At 38.9% G+C, this 8,005-nt stretch overlaps 1 pseudogene; it reads left to right on the forward strand.

Moving 5' to 3' along the window:
• The window catches only part of LOC149174061 (uncharacterized), a 151,455-nt pseudogene extending 145,453 nt beyond the window's left edge, over nucleotides 1-6,002 (forward strand).
• Nucleotides 6,003-8,005: the final 2,003 nt, after the last annotated feature.

Genomic DNA, 8,005 nt, shown 5'->3' on the forward strand with positions numbered 1-8,005 from the left:
CAAAACAGTTTCTAAGATAAACAAAACTTTCACATGCCAATGGCTTTGTGAAGATGTCAGCAAATTGTTCTTGTGACCTGTAGTGCTGCAACACAATTTCATCATTGTTAATCAACTCTCTAATAAAATTATATTTAGCATCAATATTCTTGGTCCTCTTGTGGAAGACAGAATTCTTTGAAAATGCAATTGCTGAGGTGTTGTCGCAGAAAATAGTTGTCGCTCCCTCTTGGTCATGACGAAGATCCCTCAACATCCTTCTCATCCAAACTGCCTCACATGCTGCTATTGTTGCTGCGACATATTCAGCTTCTGTTGTTGACAGTGACACTATTGGCTGCTTCTTGGAGGCCCATGAAATGGCTCCAGAACCCAAATTAAAAACATATCCTGACGTGCTCTTTCTGTCATTGACATTGCCTGCCCAATCACTGTCAGTGTAACCAACCAGCCTGAAATCACTTGTTGTTGTGTACAAAACACCATACTGTTTTGTCCCATTGACATACCTCAGAATCCTTTTCGTTGCTTGCCAATGTGTCTCCTTGGGTGTCTCCATGAACCTTGACACCAAACTTATTGCATACATTATATCTGGTCTAGTGGCGGTCAAATACATCAAGTAGCCTATCACACTTTTGTATAATGTCGGATTGACATTGCTACTAGAATCTTCTTTGCTCAACTTCAACCCTATGACAGTTGGAGTTGGTGCGGAATTGTTGTTCTACATTTTAAAACTCTCCAAAATGTCTGCCACATACTTCACTTGAGAGATAAAAATGCCATTTTCCATTTGCTTCACTTTTATGCCCAAAAAATATCTTAACAGCCCCAAGTCAGTCATTTCAAATTCACTCTTCATGACTTGTTTGAAATCAATGATGAGGAAATCATCACTGCCTGTAAAAATCAAATCATCTACATATAAGACGATAATGAGAATCTTACCTTCACTCTCTTTGATGTAGAGAGTAGGCTCACCGTCACATTTGTCGAAACCATTGTCCAACAAGTAGGCATCTATCCTGTTGTACCATGCACGCGGTGCTTGCTTCAATCCATAAAGATCTTTCCTCAACCGATACACTTTGTCTTCTTGGCCTTCAACCTCATAACCAGGCGGTTGTGCGACATACACTTCCTCTTTCAGCTCTCCATTCAAGAACACTGATTTTACGTCCATCTGATACACTGTCAATTTATGCTGCGCGACAATCGCCACAACTGTGCGCACTGTCTCCATACCCATGATTGGCGCGAACGTCTCTGCGTAATCTCTTCCATGTTGTTGCTTGTATCCTTTGATAACTAGTCTTTCGTTGTGCCTTTCAATCTTTCCCTCAATGTTGCTTTTGGTCTTATAGACCCACTTCACTCCAATGACATGTTTTCCTTTCGAAAGGCTCACTAACTCCCATGTGTCATTCCTTTCTATTGCTTCTATTTCTTCCTCCATTGCCGCAACCCATTTTTCTTCTTTGACTGCATATTCAAAGTGGATTGGATCATCTACATGACAAAATAATGCAAATAATAATTCAGACCTGCGCTACTATCAACTTCATCATGCTCATAAATTTTATTTAAATTTCTGAATTTTGGTCTTCTTGTGCTTGTTGAAGATGGGCTTGACATGTCACTTGGTGTCGCGCTTCGCAGTGTTCTTGGAGAAGCACTTGCTTGGCTGCACAAAACTGTCCTATTATTTGTTGATGGCGTTGCTTACTGCCTGCTTTGCTGTGCTTGAATAGGAGTAGAGGGAGTCACTGTTGAGGAATTACTTGCTGTTGTTAATTGCTCTTTGTCCTCATGTGGTATACATGCTTTGACTTTGACTGTCTTTTCTAAACTTCCATCCCATGCTTCCTCTTCTACGAACTGCACATCTCTGTTGATTATGACTTTCTTGGTTAATGGATTGTAGAGTTTGTATGCCTTGGACTCATCACTATATCCAACAAATATGCATTTCTCCCCCTTGTTGTCCAACTTCTTTCTCAACTCATCCGGGACATGTGCATAAGCCACACATCCAAAAATTCTAATGTGAGTGACACTATGCTTTCTTCCACTCCATGCTTCTTCAGAAACTATGTACTGGACACTTCTGGTTGGACATCTATTCAAGATATACGCTACACAAGCGACAGATTTAGCCCAATAATCATTTGGAAAATGCTTTGCCTTCAACATATTCCTTGCCATTTCCATAATGGTCCTATTCTCTCTTTCTGCCACACCATTTTTTTGCAGTGTATATCTTGTTGTAAATTGCTTATGAATTCCATGCTCCCTACAAAAACGAAGGAAATCATTTGAGATGTATTCACAACCTCTGTTAGTTCTTTGATGTAATGTCCGCTTTGCTTCTCAACAACGCTCAAACACTTCACTTTTCTATTTTAGGAGAAAGACCCATGACTTCCTTGTGTAGTCATCTATGAAGGTCAATACATAGTGACTGCCACCAATTGATGGTGTCTGCATTGGTCCACATAAATCTGAGTGGACAATCTCCAAAGGTGCCTTTTCCCTCACTGACTTTCCTGCTGGAAATGTCTCTCTATGTTGCTTGCCCAAGATACATCCTTCACATATGTTGTCTGGTTTTTCTATGAGTGGTAAACCATTTACCATGCCTTTCCTATGCAGCAAATTCAAACCCCCAAAGTTGAGGTTTCCAAATCTCAAATGCCAAACCAGTCTTCATCTTTTACCTCTGCTTTAAAGTTTACTTGTATGACAACTGCCTCTTTTCACGCAGCTTCTTGTGAGTTCATTGAGAGTTGTGCTTATGCACCTTCTTTATGCAAATCTGATATTATTTTTAAGGAAAACATTCTATTGATTGTCATCTGAACCTTTGCAATCAACTATCTGCTTGGAGGCCTATCCAAAATTGTGCATACATCATTCTTAAAGAAGACATTGTAGCCCTTTTGCATGAGTTATCCAATGCTCATGAGATTATGCTTTAGACCGGGGATGAAGTAAACATCTAAGATGTATTTCTTCTCCCCCTTCTTTTTTAGGATATTAACTCTTCCTTTTCCCATGACAGATACTTTGCTATCAGTCCCTAATGTCACTTCAGATTTCACACTTTCATATAGATCAGAAAACATTTCTATGTTTCCTGACATGTGGTTGCTACACCCTGAATCTAGATACCATATATCACTCTGTTTTTTTTGTGCTACATTACAAGCTAAAAACATGCTATCATGGTTCTGATTTTCTCTTGTGAAATTTACACTTGGTTTGTTACTAATATCATATTTCTTCTTTTTACATTCATTTGCATAATGACCATACTTCTTACAGTAATGACATTGAACTTGAGATTTATCATACCTCTGACTTTGTGCTTGATTTTGGCTTGGGCCTTGACTTGGATTTTGATTGCTGCCTCTTCCATTTGTGCTTGAAGGGCTGCTTCTTCCACCTTTGTGTGGGCTTCTTCCTCTTCCTCTAGCATATGACTTTCCTCTGCCTCATCCTTGACCAAATGATACTTGTGTCTTGAAGGAATGCTCCAATGAGGAGCTTGCTGCTCTATTCAATCTATGTTCATGAGAAATCAGTGATGCATTAAGCTCATCCACTGAGAACTATGAGATATCCTTTGTCTCTTCTATGGCCACAACAATGGCCTCAAACCTTGCTGGAAAACTTATCAAAAATTTCTCAACTATTCTTCTTTCCTCAAGTATCTCACCATGAGACCTGATTTGAGTAACCAACCCACTTATATGTGTAAAAAACAAGTCTATATTTTCAAACTCTTTCATACAAAATGTTTCAAATTTTCTCCTTAACATTTGCAGCTTTGATGTCTTGACTTTTGCCATGCCTTGGTAGGCTGTCTAGAGGTTGTCCCATGCTTTCTTGGACTTTGTTGCTGCTGCAACCCTTGGGAAAATACTTTCATGAACTGCTTGGAAAATATAAAACATGATTTTTGAATCCTTCTTCCTGTTGTCCCTTAACACATATTTTTCTTGTTGAGATAAGGCATTGTATGCTGTTGCATCTGTTGGTTCTTGAAAACCATTCTCCACCAAATCCCAAATATCTTAGAAGAAAACAGGACCTTCATTGTAATAGCCCAATAATCATAATTTTTTCCATTAAACTGAGTTATTTGAGGATTAGTCAAGCTTGTACTTGATGTTGCCATTTCTGAGCGTAAAAAAAAAACTTTCTACTTGTTGGTAAATATGCTAAAAACAGTCTGCCCTCAAAACAATTCTTATTGCTAGTAAAAACACTTGTTTTTACACTAACAATATTTAACCCTCTCTGATACTGTTATCACTCAAGAAAAAATTCTAAATTTTTCACATCAGTTCGATTGTTTGTCAAAGGGTTGGTGTCAATTTCGGGTCTAGTCTTTTCATCTGGTTTTAGAGTCTAAATAGTTTGAATAGGAGTCTTGTTAAGAGTATTGTTGGTATGTATAAAGGGGTCAATTCTCTGTTGTAGTCCATCACTGGTCTCACACCGCACCTAAGCTCCATATGCCAATCCTATTTCAAAGTTCATAGCGCAGAAACCTCGGTTTAGGTGATTTCGTAGCGGAAAACACCAATTTTGCACTAACAGCGCTACGAAATGGGGAATTCGTGCTGATCCATAGCACATCTCACCACAGCTGTCATATTTTCTGCAAGAATTTTACGGGGATAACATGTGCAAGGTCTTACATGTCGGTCTTGACACGTGTTCTGTAGCCTTCAAATTTGATTCTTGCCTGTACTATTCAAATCGAGATTTCCATCCAAAACCAAATTTGAAAATTCTCTATTAAGACCGAAACTTCTGATTCTGGTTTCGATTTGTGATCAATCTGGCAGTATGACTTCTGGGAAGAATGGGCTCTTGTCACTTTCCTTTGTTTCTAATTTGCAAAATGTCTTGAAGAACAGAAAGATCGAAAAGGCACAATGCTTGGAGCAGATACAGAGGCCGTACCACCTCCACATTACAGAGATTGCAGTAGCTCGAAAATTGAGGGGTTGCTTTCAGAAATCTTTGTTCTAAATTGGAACGTGAAAATGAATCACCGAAAGGTGATATAGATCATAAGAAAAGGCCAGCCTCGCCACCAGAAGGGAATTCAAAACCCAAGGTAATTGATCGAGAATATGCTGAGGTAGTTTTTTCACAAAGACCTCACGGTGGTGACTTTGAAAAGCTTGGGAATAGTTTCAGGCAACTGGGATTTTGCATGGTAGAGGTTGGACTTTTATTGGCTCGACTATGTGATCGGGCTATTGGTGGCATAGATCTGGAGAACACAATATTGGAATCTTCCACAGCAAAGGGTCGTCTCATCCACTATCATTCACTCAGTGAAAGAATTCTGTTGATGAACTCTGTAAATACAAAGAGAACTAAAAAAAGGGCTTTCTGCTAAGGATGTTGGATTTCAATTGGGATGTGCACATTCAAGAAACTGTTTGCCAGTGAGTTCAGACCAAAATATCGAAGGGAAAGGTCACCACGCTGTGCTTGAAAAGAATGCTTCATTTCATAAGCAGACTGACATATTGCCCAGCCCTCCCGCGTGTGATCTCTGGCAACAGTGGCACTATGATTACGGAATTTTTACTTTGCTTACTGCACCTTTGTTTCTTTCAACCTTTGAGCTTTCTACTAGAAATATTGAAAATGGTTGTACTATAACGAATCAAGATGCTCGAGAGTGTTCCTCTCCCGATGGTCATACATATTTGAAGATCCTCAACACTGTTAATGGAAAGGAAATGTTTGCAAGTGCCGCTTCAGGTGGTCTGATCATCCAAGTTGGCGAGGCAGCACAAATTTTGTCAGATGGGAAGCTTCGTGCCACAGTTCATTGTGTTTGCAGACCTTCAGAAAGAGCAGATGTAAGCTGAGAAACATTTGTGGTTTTCCTCCAACCATCGTGGAATAAGCCTCTTTCCTCTGGAATGTGGCTTAATGGAGAAAATACAAAGCGTTTAGAAAGAATTTAATAAAGATTTGAGCTCAAACATCACTGTTCCATCTCATCATCAGATGCCTAGGCAGTCCAGAATCCTTACGAAACAGGCTCCTGATCCATTTGTTAATTTGGAAAAGAATGAAACTATGTCTAACAATGCTTGTTCTCATCCTGGAACCACACCAAGGCTCTTCTTACCCGATAGCCTTACTCTTTCAACATCACTTCAAGTCTTCTCATCTGCGTTATCTTCTTCACATCCAAGAAGCAATAACATAAGCTCCACTGGTCCTCCAGTATATGATCAAAGTCTAGTGAGTAGCATTAACGTTATTGGGCCAGAGGAATTATTGATAGAAAATGAAAAGGGAAGGCAATTTAATGATGCAGAAAAGCTTGAGGGGAAGGATTTTCGAATTGGATAGTTGACAGAGAAATTTTGCTTCAGACATTGGTGTTAGAAATGATGAAAATATGGGCAAGATGATGCTTCAGAATAGTTTGAAGGATAAGTCAGAGGTGGATCTTTGTGGAAAATTCATAAATAAAAAATCAGCAGGGCATAGTTCCAGCTCATCATGTTCACCCATAACTTCAACAACCAAGTGTGAAGGGAAACAGACCTCTACTGCAAGTGCAAAAGGAGAGGATTGTAAGGAGTTAAAGCAGAAATTTGTGACTCCAGGGTTGGTTGCAGAAGGTAGCTTACCAGAGAAAGGCGTTTCAGTGGAAAATCCTCCAGAATTAGTTGAAGACTCTGAAAAGGGTTCTGTGAATGTTGCAAGAGAATTTTTAGATAAAATACTAGTTTATGACCAGATGTTTTCTTTGGAGTCCAATTTGAAGTCATTAAATGGAAAAGAAGACAGTGGACAAAAGGTAGACATGTTTCAACATGTTAAATGGAATGGATTGTTAAGCTCAAAAGATAACCATATTTGCCAATATGGAATTGAGAAGGTTGATAATGTCTTAATATCAATATCCAAAAACCAAACACGGTGCCCGTGTAAAAATCAGTGCTGTTCCAAGTTCATCATTAACACCACTAATCCTGTGGCTTTTGAAAAAAGTGCCAATCATAGCAAGGAAAGCACACAGGTGTATAATAGAAGAAAGGTTTCCAGAATGAAAGTAATGATAAACACATGCCATGGAATGAACATTCTGCACCAGCTGTGTGAAGTGAATTTTTAAAGGCAGGAGCATGAAGTACAGGAACTTGAGTATTAAGCAGAGTGATATCCAAGAATTCAACAAGCATGATAAGGACCTTTTCAATTTACTTGAACAGGTTTTTGGCAATGGTAGCTGTGTCACTTCTAATTCAGATATTAAAAGACAAGACAAATCTGGTGCTCCTTTTTCAGGCAATGAAATTGAAAATAAGGTATACAAACAGAGTAGAGTCTAAGACTGTGTTTTTGAAATTACACAGCAGTTTCGTAGCGTGCTACGAAACTGCTGTAGCTGCATGTTACAATTGAGTTTATCAATTATGATTGACAAAGCAGCAAATCTTTTTGAAAGGTTTTGTCATCACACAGGTACATGGGAAAGGCTTACAACACATCAAGGACGTGGCAGTTTGCTCCATTTTGGGGTAATTAAAAGATAAAGGATATACTTCGTTGGATCCGGACATGTTAAGGCAGACTAAAGACCGATACACAGGGACAGTTTCATATTTTTCAGGGTATTGGAAAGGATGTGTCATTAAAGATCAAACATGGAGCGTTGAACATCCATTACAGCCAAACTAAAGGGGAGCAAGCGTCAAAGAACGAGGATCATTGTAATTAAAGTCATCATGCATGTAATATGGAGTTAGAGTCATAGTTGATTTAGAACTGTAAAAAAAAACTCCAGTCAGCACTTTATTGTATTTATTAGTTAGTTAAATGGTTGATAGGTGTCATTAGAAGTAGTTTTCGAGCTCCCCTCATGCTGCAGGAGGAAGCTCGAATCAGTTAGAATAAGGACTCTATATATAGCTGAAAGAGCAATGTAATGAGGGTTGGAAATTTTTATGAC

Source organism: Pinus tabuliformis, chromosome 4_1 (genome assembly GCF_031772625.1).
Source record: "Pinus tabuliformis cultivar Carrire ecotype Pingquan chromosome 4_1, CPIR1, whole genome shotgun sequence".
In the NCBI taxonomy this organism is placed as follows: Eukaryota; Viridiplantae; Streptophyta; class Pinopsida; order Pinales; family Pinaceae; genus Pinus; species Pinus tabuliformis.